Source organism: Lepidochelys kempii, chromosome 12, assembly GCF_965140285.1.
Source record: "Lepidochelys kempii isolate rLepKem1 chromosome 12, rLepKem1.hap1, whole genome shotgun sequence".
Classification (NCBI taxonomy): domain Eukaryota; kingdom Metazoa; phylum Chordata; order Testudines; family Cheloniidae; genus Lepidochelys; species Lepidochelys kempii.
The window spans coordinates 1,136,780-1,157,151 of NC_136391.1; the positions used below are offsets into that span (position 1 = coordinate 1,136,780).

The window sequence follows — 20,372 nt, forward strand, 5'->3', positions numbered from 1 at the left end:
TTAGCCTTTTTCCAGTCATCCGGGACTTCCCCCATTCGCCACGAGTTTTCAAAGATAATGGCCAATGGCTCTGCAATCACATCCGCCAGTTCCTTTAGCACTCTCGGATGCAACGCGTCCGGCCCCATGGACTTGTGCACGTCCAGCTTTTCTAAATAGTCCCTAACCACCTCTTTCTCCACAGAGGGCTGGCCATCTATTCCCCATGTTGTGATGCCCAGCGCAGCAGTCTGGGAGCTGACCTTGTTAGTGAAGACAGAGGCAAAAAAAGCATTGAGTACATTAGCTTTTTCCACATCCTCTGTCACTAGGTTGCCTCCCTCATTCATTAAGGGGCCCACACTTTCCTTGGCTTTTTCTTGTTGCCAACATACCTGAAGAAACCTTTCTTGTTACTCTTAACATCTCTCGCTAGCTGCAGCTCCAGGTGCGATTTGGCCCTCCTAATTTCATTCCTACATGCCTGAGCAATATTTTTATACTCTTCCCTGGTCATATGTCCAACCTTCCACTTCTTGTAAGCTTCTTTTTTATGTTTAAGATCCGCTAGGATTTCACCGTTAAGCCAAGCTGGTCGCCTGCCATATTTACTATTCTTTCGACACATCGGGATGGTTTGTCCCTGTAACCTCAACAGGGATTCCTTGAAATACAGCCAGCTCTCCTGGACTCCTTTACCCTTCATGTTAGCCCCCCAGGGGATCCTACCCATCCGTTCCCTGAGGGAGTCGAAGTCTGCTTTCCTGAAGTCCAGGGTCCGTATCCTGCTGCTTACCTTTCTTCCCTGTGTCAGGATCCTGAACTCAACTAACTCATGGTCACTGCCTCCCAGATTCCCATCCACTTTTGCTTCCCCTAGTAATTCTTCCCGGTTTGTGAGCAGCAGGTCAAGAAAAACTCCCCCCTAGTTGGCTCCTCTAGCACTTGCACCAGGAAATTGTCCCCTACGCTTTCCAAAAACTTCCTGGATTGTCTATGCACCGCTGTATTGCTCTCCCAGCAGATATCAGGAAAATTAAAGTCACCCATGAGAATCAGGGCATGCGATCTAGTAGCTTCCGCGAGCTGCCGGAAGAAAGCCTCATCCACCTCATCCCCCTGGTCCGGTGGTCTATAGCAGACTCCCACCACTACATCACTCTTGTTACTCACACTTCTAAACTTAATCCAGAGACACTCAGGTTTTTCTGCAGTTTCGTACCGGAGCTCTGAGCAGTCATACTGCTCCCTTACATACAGTGCTACTCCCCCACCTTTTCTGCCCTGCCTGTCCTTCCTGAACAGTTTATAACCATCCATGACAGTACTCCAGTCATGTGAGTTATCCCACCAAGTCTCTGTTATTCCAATCACGTCATAATTCCTTGACATCACCAGGACCTCCAGTTCTCTCTGCTTGTTTCCAAGGCTTTGTGCATTCGTATATAAGCACTTGAGATAACCTGCTGATCGCCCCTCATTCTCAGTATGAGGCAGGAGCCCTCCCCTCACAGACATTCCTGCCTGTGCTTCCTCCCGGTATCCCGCTTTCCCACTTACCTCAGGGCTTTGGTCTCCTTCCCCCCGGTGAACCTAGTTTAAAGCCCTCCTCACTAGGTTAGCCAGCCTCCTCGCAAAGATGCTCTTCCCTCTCTTCGTAAGGTGGAGCCCGTCTCTGCCTAAGTCCTATTGTAAAGAAATAAGTAGCCCAAGTGAGAAAACTTGGAGCCAAGGCTGTTGAGTGTTCTCAAAGGAGGGAGTTGTTGGGGACACTGGGCATGGCCACTAGGTAACTCGAGGGGATGGAAGACCACGAGTGTCGATGAAGCCCCCTTGCACTAGGCCCAAGTGTCCTTGGCCCCCCCAGCCTGGAGGCACTCACAGCAGTTATGCTGAGGATCTGCAACAATATGTTGCAGAGTCAGACTGCCTGAAACTAACCAAGGCCAAACAGGGCAGATATGGAAGAACTATGTTGAATAAAGCAGCTTTATGTATGGTTTAACAGATGGTACAGAGAACAAGGGAACTAGCTGGTAACTGGATTGGCTGGCTATATGGATACTTAGGGCAGCTTGCTCTTGGATAAGTATGTCGAAGAAAGGATGTATAAAAGCCTGTGTAACTTCCTGCTCTGTGTGCAGGATTTGAGATTCTATTCTCCCTGTACCTTCTTTGAAGCTTCAAATAAACTTTTCTGCTTTTTCACCCAGTTGTGATTATTGGGTGATGCATACCGGGCAACGAATCCCTGCTGTTGCTTGCCTCTGGCACTGGGTGCCAGCAACATTGGGGTGTAGGAGGGGCTGTGGGGTGGAGGCTCGGGGGGGGAATTTGGGTGCAGGAGGGGTTCTGGTCTGGGGCAGAGTGTTGGGGTGTGGGGTCTGGAGGGAGCGCCGGGCTGGGGGTTGGGGTGCAGGCTCCTGCTGGGAGCCGCTTACCACAGGTGGCTCCCAGTCAGCAGCTGGCTGCTGGCATCTCTGTGCGTGCGGCCCCTGGGAGGGAGGGGTGCAGCAGGTCTCCATGTGCTGCCCGCACCTGCAACGCTGCCCCTACAGCTCCCATTGGCCAGTTCCAAGCCAATGGGAGCTGCGGGGACAGTTCTGGGGGTGGGGGCAGCGCGTGGAGCTGCATCATCCTCCCCTTTCCCCATGGGCTGCAGAGATGTGCCAGCAGCCAGCCTGGTCTGGGAGGGGCCGGAGGCCAGGGCAGGCAGGCAGCCTCTGAGCCCCGCTGTGCTGCTGGACTTTTAGTGGGCTAGAGATCGGAATCGACAGGCCGAGGCTGCAGGATCGACGGGCGCTGAGCACTGTTATAAGGAGTAAACTGAAATGGCCATGTCATGGTGCCAGAGGCTAAGAAATGAAAAGCCCCAAGATCCCTCACTCCTCATTGACTCTGAACAGGGGAGTTTGTCTCTGATATATAAGGGCTTTGTCAGCAGGAAGCTGTAGGTCACATGCCGGGGGTGACAGTGGGGTTTGAGCTGGGGCAGCAGCATCAGGGGAGCAATGTGTGTGTGTGTTTGTGTGTGTGTTGGGCGGGGAGGGGTTCACTTGGTAAAAATGAACCTGCCAAGCCTCTCCTGCTGCTGGAGCAAAAGCCTCTCATTTACCGCCTCAACTCCCCTCATGAAAATCTCCACCCCTCTCCCGGCGCTGAAGGACCCCCTCACTCCCATGGAGATTTTTAATTGTTCTAACTTGTCCTTGCCCTTGTCCAAACAGTTTTCCCAGACAAATTATCAAGAACATTTCAAATGAGAAAAACAAAACAAGCCAAATGCAAACCCCAGAAACCCCCACCACACACAGTTTGGGTCTGAATTTTTCTACTGAAATTTGGAGACAATAAAACTCATCCCTCTGTTGGCCAGAACCCAAAGCTAGACCTCCCCCCGATCTCTGTGACTTCTGCTACCAAACCACGAATGCACTAATGCCTCTTGTGAGACATTTTCCTGCACAGTCCTGCTGCTATTCCATGGTTCCATGTGTCACTGGTTTCTCTAGCACAGGTCAGTCCTGGGCCCTGTGCTCCAGACATCCTCATTCACATCAAGCTGCAAGTTGAGAATCATTTCCCATTCCCGCTTTGTGGGAGGGGAGACTTTTGAAAGCCCTCTGTGTGCGACTGCACATGGCAAAGCAAAGAGAACAAACCCCAAATCCCCCCTGTGCTTTCGGAGCCAGGTTTGCTGTGGGAATTCTATATTTCAGATGACGTCAAGCCTGGGCATTGTGATTATTCACCAGTTTCTGTGGCATTGAAGCACTAGTGTGCTCGCAGCTGTGAGGGCCGAGTGGTTAAGGCGTTGGAGTCGAAATCCAATAGGGTTGCCCTGCGCAGGTTCGAATCCTGCTCACAGCGAGGCCTGTGTTTTAGCCAGTGTCAAGGTTCCTTCCCCACGCTGAACTCTAGGGTACAGATGTGGGATCCTGCATGAAAACCTCCTAAGCTTACTTTTACCAGCTAAGGTTAAAACTTCCCCAAGGTATAAACTATTTTACCCTTTGCCCTTGGACTTCCACTGCCACCACCAAATGTTTATCCGGGTTTATTTTATTAGGAAAGCGTTGTTTGGAAATGTCTTTCCCCCCAAAATCCTCCCAACCCTTGCACCCCACTTTCTGGGGAAGGTTTGGTAAAAATTCTCACCAATTTGCATAGGTGACCACAGACCCAAACCCTTGGATCTTAAGAACCAAGAAAAAAACGTTCAGTTCTTGAAAAGAAGAATTTTAATAGAAGAAACAGTAAAAAAAGAATCACCTCTGTAAAATCAGGATGGTAAATGCCTTGCAGGGTAATTAGATTCAAAACAGAGAGAATCCCTCGAGGCAAAACCTTAAGTTACAAAAAGACACACAGACAGGAATATCCATTCTATTCAGCACAGCTTATTTTCTCAGCCATTTAAAGAAATCATAATCTAACGCACATCTAGCTAGATTACTTACAAAGTTCTAAGACTCCATTCCTGTTCTGTCCCCGGCAAAAGCATCACCCAGACAGACACAGACCCTTTGTTTTTCTCCCTCCTCCCAGCTTTTGAAAGTATCTTGTCTCCTCATTGGTCATTTTGGTCAGGTGCCAGCGAGGTTATCCTAGCTTCTTAACCCTTTACAGGTGAAAGGATTTTTCCTCTGGCCAGGAGGGATTTTAAAGGTGTTTACCCTTCCCTTTATATTTATGACAGCCAGTTTCTAACCCAGCCAATACTCTCTACAACCCCTGAGATGCTCTCACGTCTCTCCCCACCTCAAGTAAATCTTGTTCTGCTCCTTTCATAGAGATCCCTGGGACACCACCTCACACTGTGCCCCTGAGGTGTCAGGCAAACTCTCAGCATCTGAAGCCTCTGCCACTCACCTAACACCCCCTGCCCCATAGATCAGCCATAACCCTGATTCTGTTCCTCCCTCTAGAGTGTGAAAGGAGCCGTCAGTGCAGCCAGAGGCGCCGACTCCCTGGGTGCTATGGGGCTGCAGCACGAACAGAAACAAAAAAACAGGTGCTCAGCGCCCACTGGCAGCCAGCTCCCCACCAGCACCTCCCACCTGCTAGCAGGCCTGGCCCACAAGCTCCTCCTCTTCTCCTTCAGCTCCTCCCACCTGCCAGTGGTCAGGCGTGCGGAAGGAATGGGGAGAGGAAGAAATAGGGCGGCATGGCAAGAGACTGGATGGGGTGGGGGCGGTGGTCAAGCAACCCTCAGGAAGTCTCCAAGTCAGCACCTCTGAGTACAGAAGCCTTTCCTGAGTCTGAGCTACCAGGATCCCTGCCACAGAGCAGGGTGCACAAGTCTCAGCCTCCCTTTCCCACACATGGCTCTGGACACCACCAGGAATGATTTGGCTCCTGGACCTCAAGAGCTGAGTGCCTGGACAGGGGCTTGAACCCTGGCCCCTCCCATTAAGAGCCTGATGTTCCATGGACTGAGCTGGCCAGGCTTGCTGAGAGCCTCTCCCCGTCCTCTTTTTCTCCATGCCCACTGCCGATTCCTCCTCCTCTTCCTCCCTCCTGCACCTCAGGGTCAATAAATCTCTGCACCTAGACAGCCGGCCCGCCCCTGCACCCCAGTACCCCATGCCTAAGCCTCCCTGCCAAAGTCCTGCACCTGGCTCCATAGAATTAAGTCTCACGTCTCGCTGGGAACTCGACTTCTTGTGCCCAGAGAGTCTCTGCCCCCCTCAGTAGCTGACCTGAGAAACACAGTGTCCACCTTTTCAAAAGAAGTGCTTGGAAAGGGTTTTCTCTTGTGGTCTAATGGATAAGGCATCTGACTTCCGATCAGGCAATTGAGGGCGCAAGTCCCTTCGCAGATGGGCTTGTGCAGTTTTCCCTTTGTGCTGAAAGTCCTGATTTCTTCAGGACTGAAACCTCTTCTCTGCCGCTCAGGCCAATGCTCTGGCTTCAGCTAGAGCCCTGGGAAGGAGCTGGGGGTTGGGCATCACAAAAGCTAGGGCGTGAGCTCCAGGTGCATCCAGTCTAGCTGTCAGGGTTCCTTCCCCACTCTGAACTCTAGGGTACAGACTTGGGGACCTGCATGAAAGACCCCCTAAGCTTATTCTTACCAGCTTAGGTTAAAAACTTCCCCAAGGTACAAACTTTGCCTTGTTCTTGAACGGTATGCTGCCACCACCCAGCGTTTTAAACAAAGGCCAGGGAAAGAGCCCACTTGGAGACGTCTTCCCCCAAAATATCCCCCCAAGCCCTACATACCCCCTTTCCTGGGTAGGCTTGAGAATAATATCCTCACCAATTGGTTACAAAATCATCAAAGACCCAAACCCCTGGATCTTGGAACAATGGAAAAATCACTCAGATTCTTAAAAGAAGGATTTTATTTAAAAAAAAGGAAGATAAAAATCATCTCTGTAAAATCAGGATGGAAAATACTTTACAGGGTATTCAGATTCAAAACACAGAGGATCCCCCTCTGGGCAAAACCTTAAAGTTACAGAAAACAGGAATAAGCCTCCATCTTAACACAGGGAAAATTCACATAAAACAAAAGATAAAGCAATCCGCCTTGCCTGGCTTACCTATACTGGCTGCAATATCTTAGACTTGGATGAGGAAGATGGATTTCTGTCTGGCCTCTGTCAGTCCCAAGAGAGAACAACTCATAAACAAAGAACACAAAACAAAAGTGTGCACAAAGGTGGTTTGGGGATCAAAGATTGAGGAGGAGTCAAGGGGTGAAGAATCACAGGATGGGCAGAGCTCTTGTCTCGGCTTTACCCCTCCTGACACAGGTGGCGGGTGGAGAGCGGAGCCTTGCAGATGTGTGGAATCTGCCTTGCACTCAGTAAAGGAAGGGAACTCGGTGTCTGCTGGGTTGCAATTGTATTTTCCGCAGGGCAAAATGATTAGCAGAAGCCACTCGCTTAAAGAAAGTGGGTGCTTCGGTTGAGGTTTGAACTCGTAACGTAAACATCACTCTACACAGCACTGCTCTCTAGGTAATGTGGGCTAAACCATTGCCTCACTGGAGTCTCATTATTCCACGGATGGACTGGGGGGCGAGGGGGTTGCATTACCTAAAACAAATCCATAGGAAAGGCTGCAGGACAGCAGCAACAGAGGTGGGGAGCCTCCTTCTGTGTGATCGAGCTGGTTCCCACCTTCCGCTGCTGAGGGGAAGGTTGGTGCTTTGAGCCCACCCGGTGCTGGAACTTCTCCTGGGTGAGGTTAATGAGACTCTGAAGAAGCGAAGGGAAGACTTTTCTATTCCGGCCGATCTCCATCTGTCTCCTGTGGCCCTTCAGGCTCTCTGCTCCCCTGTTGGGGCAATGCAGAGGCAAGTCCCAACCTGGGTGAGTCACAGAGAGGCTGTGTCCCATGGTGTGTGTGTGGGACAGGGGTAGGGCAGGGTTGGGTTGGGCTCCAGGGGAAAAGGTTGGGTGTGACAGTGTGTGGGGGAGGGAGAAGTGTGTGTTTCTTAGGATATAAATGAGGGCAAACACAAGGGTAGCGACAGTGAAGCCCCGGGTCTGAGTGTTATGACCCTGTGCGGTGCTGCCATTCACCTTCCCCTCCTGTGGTCTCAGCTGTCATGGAATCCAGCATTTTTCACCTGTCACCGTCCCAGAGGTGTCGCACATGCCCCAAATACAGAGTGTCCCTCTTGGAGACGAGAGGACTGGAGCGGATTTCAGCTGCTGGACAGCTCTGCTGGGTTTTCTACATTCGCAAGGGGAACTGCTGAGTGTTTACAATCATTTCAAGCATCCCCATTCAGCGGACTCCTGAACACACTGGAGATAGGTCTGGAAATTGATTTTCTTTTGAAAAAGGGAAGCACTTGGATTTGAACTAGGAACCTATTGTCCTCCAGGCAAATATTCACCTACTGAGCTACACTCTCAGCAAAGACTGCCCTGTGTAGCCCGAGCAGGAACAGCTTTGAACCTGTGGGTTAGTAAACTTTATCTGCATACAAACCCCACGGCTTACAAAACCTCCACACCCACTCTGTGTCACCAGAGCACAACAACTTTCCTTGGAGCACACACTGCTCCCCAGCTCTGTGCCCTTCATAGAATCATAGAATCATAGAATATCAGGGTTGGAAGGGACCCCTGAAGGTCATCTAGTCCAACCCCCTGCTCAAAGCAGGACCAATTCCCAGTTAAATCATCCCAGCCAGGGCTTTGTCAAGCCTGACCTTAAAAACCTCTAAGGAAGGAGATTCTACCACCTCCCTAGGTAACGCATTCCAGTGTTTCACCACCCTCTTAGTGAAAAAGTTTTTCCTAATATCCAATCTAAACCTCCCCCACTGCAACTTGAGACCATTACTCCTCGTTCTGTCATCTGCTACCATTGAGAACAGTCTAGAGTCATCCTCTTTGGAACCCCCTTTCAGGTAGTTGAAAGCAGCTATCAAATCCCCCCTCACTCTTCTCTTCTGCAGACTAAACAATCCCAGCTCCCTCAGCCTCTCCTCATAAGTCATGTGTTCCAGTCCCCTAATCATTTTTGTTGCCCTTCGCTGGACTCTCTCCAATTTATCCACATCCTTCTTGTAGTGTGGGGCCCAAAACTGGACACAGTACTCCAGATGAGGCCTCACCAATGTCGAATAGAGGGGAATGATCACGTCCCTCGATCTGCTCGCTATGCCCCTACTTATACATCCCAAAATGCCATTGGCCTTCTTGGCAACAAGGGCACACTGCTGACTCATATCCAGCTTCTCGTCCACTGTCACCTCTAGGTCCTTTTCCTTCAATCTCCCCAGCATTGCTCCAATGCCTTAAAGGAACAGGGCACAGGTAACTCGAACCCCTTCATCCTGATAGATTTAATGCCCAAATAATTCCATGTAGACCAGAAGCGCAGAGCTCCTCTGAGTGTCAGCCCTATGCCAGTGTAGGTCCCCAGCAGTGAGTGTGGCCTACAATGCAGAGGTCACTTTTTTATAGTTTGAACATTTGTGGTTCTCCAGTGGAGTTATTGTCTCTCATACGGCAGACCACTAAATCCCACTGGGGATCTGGACTGTGGAGCTGCCATGCAATCTGTAGCCGGAGCAGGATATCACTGTGAGGGGTGAGCCGCCCCAATGGGATGTTCAAGAGACAGTGACTCCGGAAAGGACTTCGGAGACATGGTGGAACTGAACATCAGCTCCCATTGCGCGGTGGTGGCGAATGGGATCTGTGGACACCTCCTTTCCATGTGTCAGTGCTTTGCTGGCTGGGTTGGATTCAGAACCCTGAGTCTGTCATGCTGAGTCATGTCTCCGAACACATTCCTTCCCCAGCCCCGGACCTCATACGGCCAGTGAAGAGCTGAGTATTATTGTCCAATGTAGAAGTTACAGAATTTAAACTCGGAAGAAGGGTCAATTTTCCCATCATTTCACATCTTTACGTCCAAACAAGATGATTTTCTGAATGACCCATCCTCGTTCACGCAGAAGATGTTGGGGGTGGGATGTAGGAGTCACTGGGGAAAACACAGAGACACAATTTCCTTTGCAAAGATTCATGAACAGCAAAACCTCCCTATGTGTCTTTTCTGAGCCAGGGCATTCAACTCCAGTGAACCCTTCTCTCCTGCAATGGCAATGGTCAGACAGAGGGGATGTGGCCACCTGCATCCCTGACAGGGAGACATTGGCTCGGCTCTTTATGCTGCTCTTGTTAGTCCATGAAACATGCAAGGCTGAGTTCATGCACCAACCCCCTGAAAAATGTCCATGCCCCAGAGAAATCCTGACCCCCTGCTATTGGAATGATGTGCTGGAGATTTGACTAGGAAAGGGACTGTCTGAATTGTCAATTTGGGGAATGAACAATGATCTACAGCAATGTTGTTAACACAAACACACTCTCATCGTGCTCCAGCTGGAAGGGAAAAGGGCAGGAATTCTTGCTGTTCAGCCATGGACACACTTACACTAATGCACAGCCGTGATTGTGCTGGGGAAGTGGATCTGAGCAATTTGAAGTGACAATTCCGTGAGAACTGAATCATAGTGTAGTGAAATAGCCATACATCACGTAGTTGTGGCCGAGTGGTTAAGGTGATAGACTTGAATTCCATTGGGGTCACCCCATGCAGGTTCAAATCCTGCCAACGATGGAAGCACAAGAATGTTATGACTACTGCAATCTTAGTGCTGCAGCATGTGAACTGGAGCCAGATCTGGTCTCACTCTGAGGTTGTCTACACTTCTTAAAACACTGCTGTGACACTGCGATAGCGCTTTGGAGTAGACAGTTGCTACAGCGAGTGGAGGGGTTTTCCCATTGCTGTAATAGTTACATTGACGGAACAATTTTTCCTTCTATTTAGCTCTATCTAACCAGGGCTTAGGTCAGCTTAACTGTATTGGTTTGGGGGTGTGGATTTTTCACACCCTGAGACACGTAGCTCTGCCAGTTAGGTGTCCAGCGTACACCAGCCCTTAGATCCCTCTTAGGATTTCCATGCAGACACTGAACTGTGAGAGGAAAACATCAGCTCACAAACACAGAGACTGAATTCCCCACAGTTAGTCTCTCTGCACTTTCCAGAATGTCACAAAATTCAATTCATTCCTGCTAGGAGAGAGAAAAAATAAGTGACGCAAAGTTTTTGGCTTGATTAAATAAAGTTAAGGGTTTAATTACTACAGTAAAAATATGTACCGATTCCTCTAAATAACACCATAACGTGAGATAAGAACAGAGACAAATCTTGTCAGTGACGACTAATTTAACAAATGATCTGCCCATTATTAATTTCCACTGTGCCCCCACTGCAGGTCTGGGCCCCTTCAGTGTAACTGCTCTGCATTCGCCTTCCCGTTAGAATTGGTTCTGGACACTCCCAACTTTGGAAAATTGTGCAATTCAGAATTTGAATAGTGACCCCGGCTCCTTCCTGCACCTGCTCTACATCGCTACACAGCACCTTCTCCACCTGCAGAGTCACCCGCAGGGTTCAGCCGGGACCCCTGGCAAGGACAGTGGGTGCAGCTAACAGCCCGGGGTGCCTGGCAGTGAGGCAGGGGCAGCCCGAGGCTGGAAGCTCTGAGTCAGCTGTGGAGAAACACCCCCCCACACACGAGTACAGCGATTGAATTCCCCAACTTTAGCATCATGACGCCCTGCAGAAAGCCCCACGTGTCCGCTGTTTTTTCACAGGGCGATGCAAAAATCAGGTGACACCAATTTTGAAGTTTGAGTAAATAAAGTTTCGGAGATAGTTATTAAGCTCGCAAAAATATGCCAAAGATCCCTCTGCATAACACCGGAAGGTGAAATAGGAACAGAGACAAACCTTGTCAGCAAAGGCTAATTTCCCAAACGATCCTTGTTAGAATAGAGATATTCAGGCCCGCCTGTAAAGCCTATACTTTAAGAGTACAGGCTTTTTTTTATCACAGTGTATTTTTACTGTGTGTTTTCATCACTTAGCTAGTTACGGGGTGCAAAACAATGAATCAAAATCACGGTCTGCCTGTGTGCGGGCCTTCTCTGCCAAGGAGAGTCTGAGGCTGGGTTCTTAGGCTAAGGCCTTTGGCTAAACTGCAGGGGCAGCCATAAACTGGGACGCGAACAGTCATATCCTCACATCCCCAACCCGTCCCATTGAAATACGGTGGTATTGGGCGGTTAGGAAGACGATCCTGTCCTGATAGTGCCCATCACCACCAGATACAGAAACAGATCTTAAGAGAGCCTCCTGTCTGGCAAGAAATCCCTTCTCAATGGTTGCGGTTGTGAAACCCTCATTTCAATATCTTTTATCTTTATGGCCCCCACTTTTCTGTTGTCAATCTGTCTGGTTCTCTAATTGTTTCTGACTGTTGTATAATTAATTTTGCTATGTGTAAGTTCATTAGTGTAGTGGGATATAATTGGTTAGAGAATTATTTTACAATATATTAGGATTGGTTAATTACATTTCAGTAAAATGATTGGTTAAGGTATAGCTGAGAATATTACCATATTATCTGGAGTCAAACAGGAAGTGGAAGTGGAAATTGGAATCATGTTTGCGAAGTGGGGGAATGGGAACAGGGAAGAGAGACACAGGCAAGGCTCTGCAGCGTCGGAGCCGGGAAGGGGGACGCGGGGTAAACGCTTTGCAGTGTCGGAGCTGGGAAGGGAACACTGGGGAACAGAGTCTATCAGTGTATAGAGATAAGCCCCAGTGGTGTGAAGGGCTTCAGAATATGCTTCCTTGGAAACTAACCCCAGGAAACATCGCATTGTCTGCACTTCGGATTTCTGGTCTTTTGCTGCTTGTTGCTTGCGTGACAAGAACTGGGGAAGAGGGCAAGGGAAGAGAAAGCCCTCTAACAAAATGGCTACCTTGCTTCTTTCCCTCCCCAGGTGTCAAGGATCCGCAGGACTTGAGGCATCCTGGCACAGCGGCTGGTGGGGGAGAAAGGATTGTAGATTCTGACCTGCACTCTGGAGGGGAGGGAATAATTGAAGGGGGCATTTTTGAGTCCTCCCCCATCCTCAGTATCCCCTGGGCTGGCATTCTACACTCCACAGGGCCAAACAAACAAGTGGGTGAAGCCATTTGGTTAATAAAAAACAGTGCTCCAGGTGAGGCTTGAACTCACAACCTCAGCATAGCTCCTCTCAGCACTACCCTATAAGTGCTGTGTGCTAACCAATTGCACCACTGGGGCACCTGGCTATGGCTGCTCTCCCAGGCCCCTAGGGTGAGAAAGGCGAGGCATGACCCCCCAAAACTTCTCAGTGGAGCTGAGAGCGGGAGGAGACAAGTGTTGGTCCTTGGTGGGGTGGGTTCTTCTGAAGGGTTCCCGGTCAAATGGTCATTTGACCCTCTTGTTCTTCTCTGTCCGATACCAGAGCTGATTAAGACTCAATGGAGAGTCTTCACGCAGATCAACAGATCTGAAATCCCCAAGAACCAGGTCTAAGCGTTAGTCCTGCTTTGGGACAGTGTCTCTCAGGCAGGAAACTGCTGAGTCTGTACGAGCCGTGAGGCTCCCTCGCTAACAGCTGAGATCAGTGAGAGCTGTGTGAAGCTCCGGGACCTAGGGGTGCGTGAACGGGGGGGGCACAATGCTCCAGGACTTTTAGAAATGGAAGGGCTCTGCCTTACCACTTTGTAATGACCGTAGGGACGAGGGAGGGTGGGGAGGGGGCGGAGAGCAGTGATCGGGAGGCAGGGTCTTAAGGGGAAGAGTCAGCGCAGGAGTGGGGCCTTGGGGAGAAGGGGTGATGCAGGTGCGTGGAGTCAAGAGGAAGGGATGGGGCTACTGTTCGGGCTCCGGTGGCCGCTGCTTTTAGGGAGCCTGCACCGCTCTTAGTGGGACCGCAAGACATCCCAGAGGGGAGAGGGTGGGCAGCAGAGCAGTGACAGGGTGGAATGGCAAGTGACCGGCAATGTGGGCAGACAGGGGAGGGAGAAAGGGGCTTTCCCCCCAGGAGGTGAGAGGTGATCTCTGGGTTTTCATTGACCCAGGACAGCAGCTGGGAGTGAGGTGCAGTGAAGGGAAGGGCTCTTCCAAAGAGCTTTTGGTCTCTGGATTTCAGAGCCCGAGGCAAAAGGACACCGCCCAGCGTACTGTGGGCGGGTGTTTTGCTCATAGTGTCGTGTTATGAATCCTGATTGTGGTGTTTTCCAAAGTTAAGACAAGGTGATTTTCCTCCTTTTTATTAAAGTTTCTTTTCTCCACTCAGTGCTGGTGAGTGGGGAAAGTACTGCCTCTTAGAGGCACCCAGTGGCCCTGGTTAGTTTCCCCAGATTACTGGGTGGGGGCTTAAGCGGACTGTGTGCTGTACTGTTGAAGAGGAGCCCCAAGCACCCGAACAGGGAATTGTAACTTCAGCCTTCAGATTAAGAGCCAGATGAGGGAAGAGCATCTTCACAAGTAAGCTGGCTAACCTAGTGAGGAGGGCTTTAAACTAGGTTCACCAGGGGAAGGAGACCAAAGCCCTGAGGTAAGCTCTGAGCAGGGCTGGGGAATTCTGAGGGGAGACTGGGTGAGGAAAATGGTCAGTGGAAGCATGTGACTAAAAGAACCAGGCAGAGGAAAAGACGGGCTAGTGAAGGAGAAATAGAGCTCAAGAATAGGTATGCAGAGTTGGAAAATGAAGAAGGGGCTCAGCAGGTAGTCACTGAAGGTGGAAGGGCAAGGAAGAAGAGAAGAGCGGCTAGTCCTATAGGAAAAGGGGAAGAGTTAATGGAGATTACACCAAATATGAGCCCCAGGAGGATACAGGATGGGTTAAAGAGGATTACAAGGGAGAATAGGAATGGAAAGAACTTGCAGCCAGAGGGAACAGGTGATAGACTGGAGAATAGCACCGTCACCAGGAAAAGACAGGTCTATGTGATTGGGGACTCTTTACTGAGAAGAATAGATAGGCCTGTAACCAGAGCTGATCCGGAGAATAGGAGGGTGTGCTGTCTTCCAGGGGCTAAGATACGGGATGTAGACCTGAGGTTGAAAAGGATTCTAAAGGGAGCGGGAAAGAATCCCCTAATTATCCTTCATGTGGGAACAAATGATACGGCTAGATTCTCGCTGGAAACTATTAAAGGAGACTATGCTAGGCTGGGGAAGACGCTTAAGGAAATTGAGGCTCAGGTGATCTTTAGTGGGATTCTGCCTGTTCCTAGAGAAGCACAACAAAGGTGTGACAAGATTATGACTATCAACAGATGGCTCAGGCAGTGGTGCTCTAAGGAGGGCTTTGGGATGTATGGCCACTGGGAGGCGTTCATGGAGAGAGGACAGTTCTCTCGGGATGGACTTCATCTGAGTGGGGAAGGAAATAGACTTCTCGGATGGAGGCTGGCACAACTGATTAAGAGAGCTTTAAACTAGGAATTAGGGGGAGATGGTTGGGAGATGTCCAGGTAATCTCCACGCCGGATTTTAGCATTGAGAGGAAAGAAAACGAAGTAAGAGAGGATACAGCCGTGGGTAGGAGGAAGGGCAGTGTAGATACCAGTCTAATAGGTTCTACTGGCTGTAGAATGACCGGGCCTAATTGGGTACAGAACGTGAGCGAGGCCAAACAGCAGGAATGAAGATGTTTGTACCCCAGTGCGAGGAGCCGGGTAACAAAATGGAGGAACTAGAGCTACTGGTGCTGGAAGTGAAACCAGGGGATAAAAGAAGCACGGTGGAATAGTCGTCACGACTGGGCTGCAGGGATTGAGGGGTCTGTGCTGTTTAGGAAAGACCGAAATAAAGGCAAAGGTGGGGGAGTAGCATTGTAGATCAATGATGAGGCAGATTGTAAAGAAATAAGAAGCGATGAAATGGATATGACTGAGTCCGTCTGGGCAAAAATTAAATTGGGGAAGAAAACGATTAGAGCCTCCCCTGGGATGGTGCTTGGGGCGTGCTAGAGACCGCCGGGATCTAATCTGGATATGGATAGAGCCCTTGGTCTTGGGATACCGTTATACAAGGCACAGGTGAGACCTCACCTGGAATACTGTGTGCAGCTCTGGTCTCCCATGTTTAAGAAGGATGAATTCAAACTGGAACAGGTACAGAGAAGGGCTACTAGGATGATCCGAGGAATGGAAAACTTGTCTTATGAAAGGAGACTCAAGGAGCTTGGTTTGTTTAGCCTAACTAAAAGAAGGTTGAGGGGAGATATGATTGCTCTCTATAAATATATCAGAGGGATAAATACCGGAGAGGGAGAGGAATTATTTAAGCTCAGTACCAAAGTGGACACAAGAACAAATAGATATAAACTGGCCACTAGGAAATTTAGACTAGAAATTAGACAAAGGTTTTTAAACATCAGAGGAGTGAAGTTTTGGAATAGCCTTCCAAGGGAAGCAGTGGGGGTAAAAGATCTATCTGGCTTTAAGATTAAACTCGATAAGTTTATGGAGGAGATGGTATGATGGGATAACATGGTTTTGGTAATTAAATATTCATGATAAATAGGCCCAATGGCCTGTGATGGGCTATTAGATGGGGTGAGATCTGAGTTACTCAGGAAAGAATTTTCTGTAGTATCTGGCTGATGAATCTTGCCCATATGCTTAGGGTTTAGCTGATCGCCATATTTGGGGTCGGGAAGGAATTTTCCTCCAGGGCAGATTGGAAGAGGCCCTGGAGGTTTTTCGCCTTCCTCTGTAGCATGGGGCACGGGTCACTTGCTGGAGGATTCTCTGCTCCTTGAAGTCTTTAAACTACGATTTGAGGACTTCAATAGCACAGATATAGGTGTGAGGCTTTTTTTTTTTAGGAGTGGTGGGTGAAATTCTGTGGCCTGCATTGTGCAGGAGGTCAGACTAGGGTAGAGGGTGGATAAAAATCAATGACTTTTTTAAAAAAATCAAATAATCTGATTTTTTTTATTTAAATTGGATTTTTGAGGAAAAAATATCTAAAGATTGTTTTCTCATAATGGTTCCTTCTGACCTAAATATCTATGAATCTATGAATCTATGAAAAGAGCTTGGCTTGAGTCAAGTTCTTGTCCTGGTTAAGTGAGGACTCTGGGCTTTTAAGGGAACGCTGCTCCAGATTCATGCCTTCCTGTCATCCTGGAGCAGCCAGGGAAGCAAATCCTCATGGAAGGCCCTGCCCACATCCCTGTGCTCCAGGCTCCCTTGTAGGGAGAGAAAATTAAGGGTCTAGTTATAGCTCCTATGCTCTAGCATCTCCTGCAGAGGGGCTAAGGGGAAGGAGAGTCCTGGCCCGGGCTGGGGACTGGGAGCTGACAGGAAAATGCTGATGGAGTTCCCTCTCCCTCTCCCTTCCATTAAAACTCAGCCGAATTCCCCAGGATGTGTCACCATGTGGCAAATCTGGCTTTGTTCATCTGTGACCCATCGAAGGACATCAGCCACCAGGCTAGGGAGGGGGTTTACTGGCTCTACCAGCTGCTGCTGCACCAGAGGGGTAAGGAACTCAGCTGGGAAATGGCACCCGCTAGAAGAGTGAGACTGGGACCCCAGCCAATTTCTCTCAGATTGACCCCAGCTGGGGGATGAGTCTCTCTCTATCTCTTTCGGTGTTCTACACCACCCCCTGCAATTGTGTTGGGCCAGGCACGCAGCGAGGACTCTGCCCACTGTGCAGCCACCAATGGGATTAGAAGGACACAAATGTGTGTGTCTCTCTTTCCTGGGCCTGACCATCCATGAGGCCGAAGACCTGTGGGTCTGGGACTGGCACCAGGACTGGCACCAGGACCTGGGCTACAAGAACACAGCCAGGGTGGGGGAGGTAAGGACGCTCTGCCAGAGCATGGGAGTGGGGGTGGCTGCCTCCTGGAGCCACTAGACGGAGATGCCATTCTAGTCCAGAATTTGGAGCCTGGTTCTGGGCAATCTGCTGAAGCCTCACATATGGTTGGGTTTAGGTCTTCAGGAAGTTCTTTTCAGAGAAGCAGAGAAGATTTTTCCTCCGCACGGCAGTGCTGGCCATCCACGACCCCCTGCTGCATGTCAGGCAGGCTGGGCTGCTCCTCACATACTCCCTCCTAGGGAAAGGCCAGCAGCTGATGGGGGACAAGGTAAGGGGTTGCATTAGACTCAGGAGATTGAGGCAGGGCCCAGGCCTCATTCCCATCCTATGGCCATTCGCTGGCCTGGCAGCAAGGAGCCTGGTGGGGAATGAGGGTGAGAGGAGGTGCTCCTGGGAAGGGAGATGAATTCACCTCCATGAGCAGGAGGGAGCCAGCTTGTCCCTGGAGCAGCTCCAACCCAGCTCTTTAGCAAGGTTAATTAATGACAAGCATTACCTCATCACGGACTTATGTTCTTAGGACACGGTGTTATCGCTCTTGGGAAGAGCAGCAGTGTCCCCTAAGTGCCCTCTGCAAGCCTCTCCTGTCACCCGAGCCACCACCCAGAGTTGCTCCCATCACTTGCAGCCTGGGAGGCCAGGGACTGACGGGTCATGGTGACAGCCCAGGCAGTTGTGAGACACATGGGCGGGGGAAGCTTGTCCTGCTGCTGGCAGGGTTGGACCCGCTCTAGAGAGAACGGGAGGATTCAGTCAGCAGGGGCTGCTGATCTGCCCCATTCCCCAGGGCTGCCATGCTGTGGCTTCAGCATGAATGGCCAGGATGACTTTGGGACAGGTCTCAACCTCCCCCCATCCCACTTCACTGCTGCCAGAATCCCTTCTCCCTCCTGCTAGAGCCGCCTCCCTGCCCTGCCTGGGTAGAGGTGGAGGAGACGGTTCTGAGAACTTGGGCTGAGGATTGGAGGTGGAACAGCTGTCAGGGGCACTGAGGGGGCGGTGGCAGGAGCTCACCCTACAAGGCGGGGGGTTGCCACTGGAGGTCACTCGAAAGGACAACAAGACTCCATTCTGGGGGTCAGGAGGGTGAATCCATCCCGCAGAGGTGGGCAGGCGCTGGGTGCAAATGCTGCTGGTTCCAGGTGCCCTTAATCCCCCCTGATTCCTCATGAGCATCTGAGTCTATGACAGGTTCTCGATCCCTTGCAGCAGGAGGCCGTCACGGCCAATATTAGGCACCAGGTCCACGTCATCCGGCATTTGCGCCAGGTGCCCGAGGCACTGCAGGGGCTTTGCCTCTGAGGCCACCAGCAACTCCCACTCCCTGCTGCAGGTCGTGCTCTGGTCCCTGTAGGTGGGGAGCTAGCGGAAGGGGAAATGGAGCCCCCGGCACTCTCTCCCCCCTCAGATTCCTTCCTCTGGGACAGGAGCTCTTTCCCTCACACCCATCCCCATCCCATTCCCCCTGCTCCCAGGCAGAGCTCTCCCTGCCCCATATGGTGCAGAAAGGCCGTTGTGTCAGGGCCACGGCCCCAGCCCCACTGAAGCTCGGAAAGATCCACTTTTGAGGAGGTGGGGGTTGGACAGATGCTCAGGACTAGCTTCACCTCCTGCCCTTTATTCTCCCTTGGCCCTTCTATGGGGTCTCTGGGTGGGAAATAAATAGGAGCCTCCTTCCCAGCTCTCTCCCAGGCCCTGGGATCTGGCACAGCCTCCCAACCTCCCGGAGCTGAGCCACATCACAGAGCAGTGCAGACTGGTCACCTCGTCCCATCAAAGCAAGCAACGCCGGCTCTCAAAGAGGCTTAGATAGAAGACCCTGCTCCTTCCTGGAGGTAAGAGCCATGGACTCTGGTTCTGTGGATGAAGGGAAAGCAGTGGATGTATTGTTTCTTGACTTTAGCAAAGCTTTTGACACGGTCTCCCACAGTATTCTTGTCAGCAAGTTAAGGAAGTATGGGCTGGATGAATGCACTATAAGGTGGGTAGAAAGCTGGCTAGATTGTCGGGCTCAACGGGTAGTGATCAATGGCTCCATATCTAGTTGGCAGCCGGTATCAAGTGGAGTGCCCCAAGGGTCGGTCCTGGGGCCGGTTTTGTTCAATATCTTCATAAATGATCTGGAGGATGGTGTGGATTGCACTCTCAGCAAATTTGCGGATGATACTAAACTGGGAGGAGTGGTAGATACGCTGGAGGGGAGGGATAGGATACAGAAGGACCTAGACAAATTGGAGGATTGGGCCAAAAGAAATCTGATGAAGTTCAATAAGGATAAGTGCAGGGTCTTGCACTTAGGACGGAAGAACCCAATGCACAGCTACAGACTAGGGACCGAATGGCTAGGCAGCAGTTCTGCGGAAAAGGACCTAGGGGTGACAGTGGACGAGAAGCTGGATATGAGTCAGCAGTGTGCCCTTGTTGCCAAGAAGGCCAATGGCATTTTGGGATGTATAAGTAGGGGCATAGCGAGCAGATCGAGGGACGTGATCGTTCCCCTCTATTCGACATTGGTGAGGCCTCATCTGGAGTACTGTGTCCAGTTTTGGGCCCCACACTACAAGAAGGATGTGGATAAATTGGAGAGAGTCCAGCGAAGGGCAACAAACATGATTAGGGGACTGGAACACATGACTTATGAGGAGAGGCTGAGGGAGCTGGGATTGTTTAGTCTGCAGAAGAGAAGAGTGAGGGGGGATTTGATAGCTGCTTTCAACTACCTGAAAGGGGGTTCCAAAGAGGATGGCTCTAGACTGTTCTCAATGGTAGCAGATGACAGAACGAGGAGTAATGGTCTCAAGTTGCAGTGGGGGAGGTTTAGATTGGATATTAGGAAAAACTTTTTCACTAAGAGGGTGGTGAAACACTGGAATGTGTTACCTAGGGAGGTGGTAGAATCTCCTTCCTTAGAGGTTTTTAAGGTCAGGCTTGACAAAGCCCTGGCTGGGATGATTTAACTGGGAATTGGTCCTGCTTCGAGCAGGGGGTTGGACTAGATGACCTTTTGGGGTCCCTTCTAACCCTGAGATTCTATGATTCTATGACTCCTCGGGACATGGGGGTCTCTTGGGGGAGAAATGGGATCCCTGATACATCGTCTGGCTGATAGCTTCCCCCACCCCTTGATCCCAGCCTCAGGACAGAGACGTTTCCATCAATGTTCCACACTTGTTTGTTCCCT

General features: G+C 50.4%; 3 non-coding genes across 3 annotated transcripts; 2 read left to right on the forward strand and 1 right to left on the reverse strand.

Annotated features, from left to right (window-relative positions):
• The first annotated feature begins 3,767 nt into the window (after positions 1–3,767).
• TRNAS-CGA (transfer RNA serine (anticodon CGA)) lies at positions 3,768–3,849 on the forward strand. Its single transcript has one exon. It is a non-coding gene; the product is annotated as a tRNA-Ser (tRNA).
• Positions 3,850–9,992: 6,143 nt separating this feature from the next.
• TRNAS-UGA (transfer RNA serine (anticodon UGA)) lies at positions 9,993–10,074 on the forward strand. Its single transcript has one exon. It is a non-coding gene; the product is annotated as a tRNA-Ser (tRNA).
• Positions 10,075–12,528: 2,454 nt separating this feature from the next.
• TRNAI-UAU (transfer RNA isoleucine (anticodon UAU)) lies at positions 12,529–12,622 on the reverse strand. The gene is made up of 2 exons: positions 12,585–12,622; positions 12,529–12,564 (listed from the first exon to the last, which is right to left on the reverse strand). It is a non-coding gene; the product is annotated as a tRNA-Ile (tRNA).
• Positions 12,623–20,372: the final 7,750 nt, after the last annotated feature.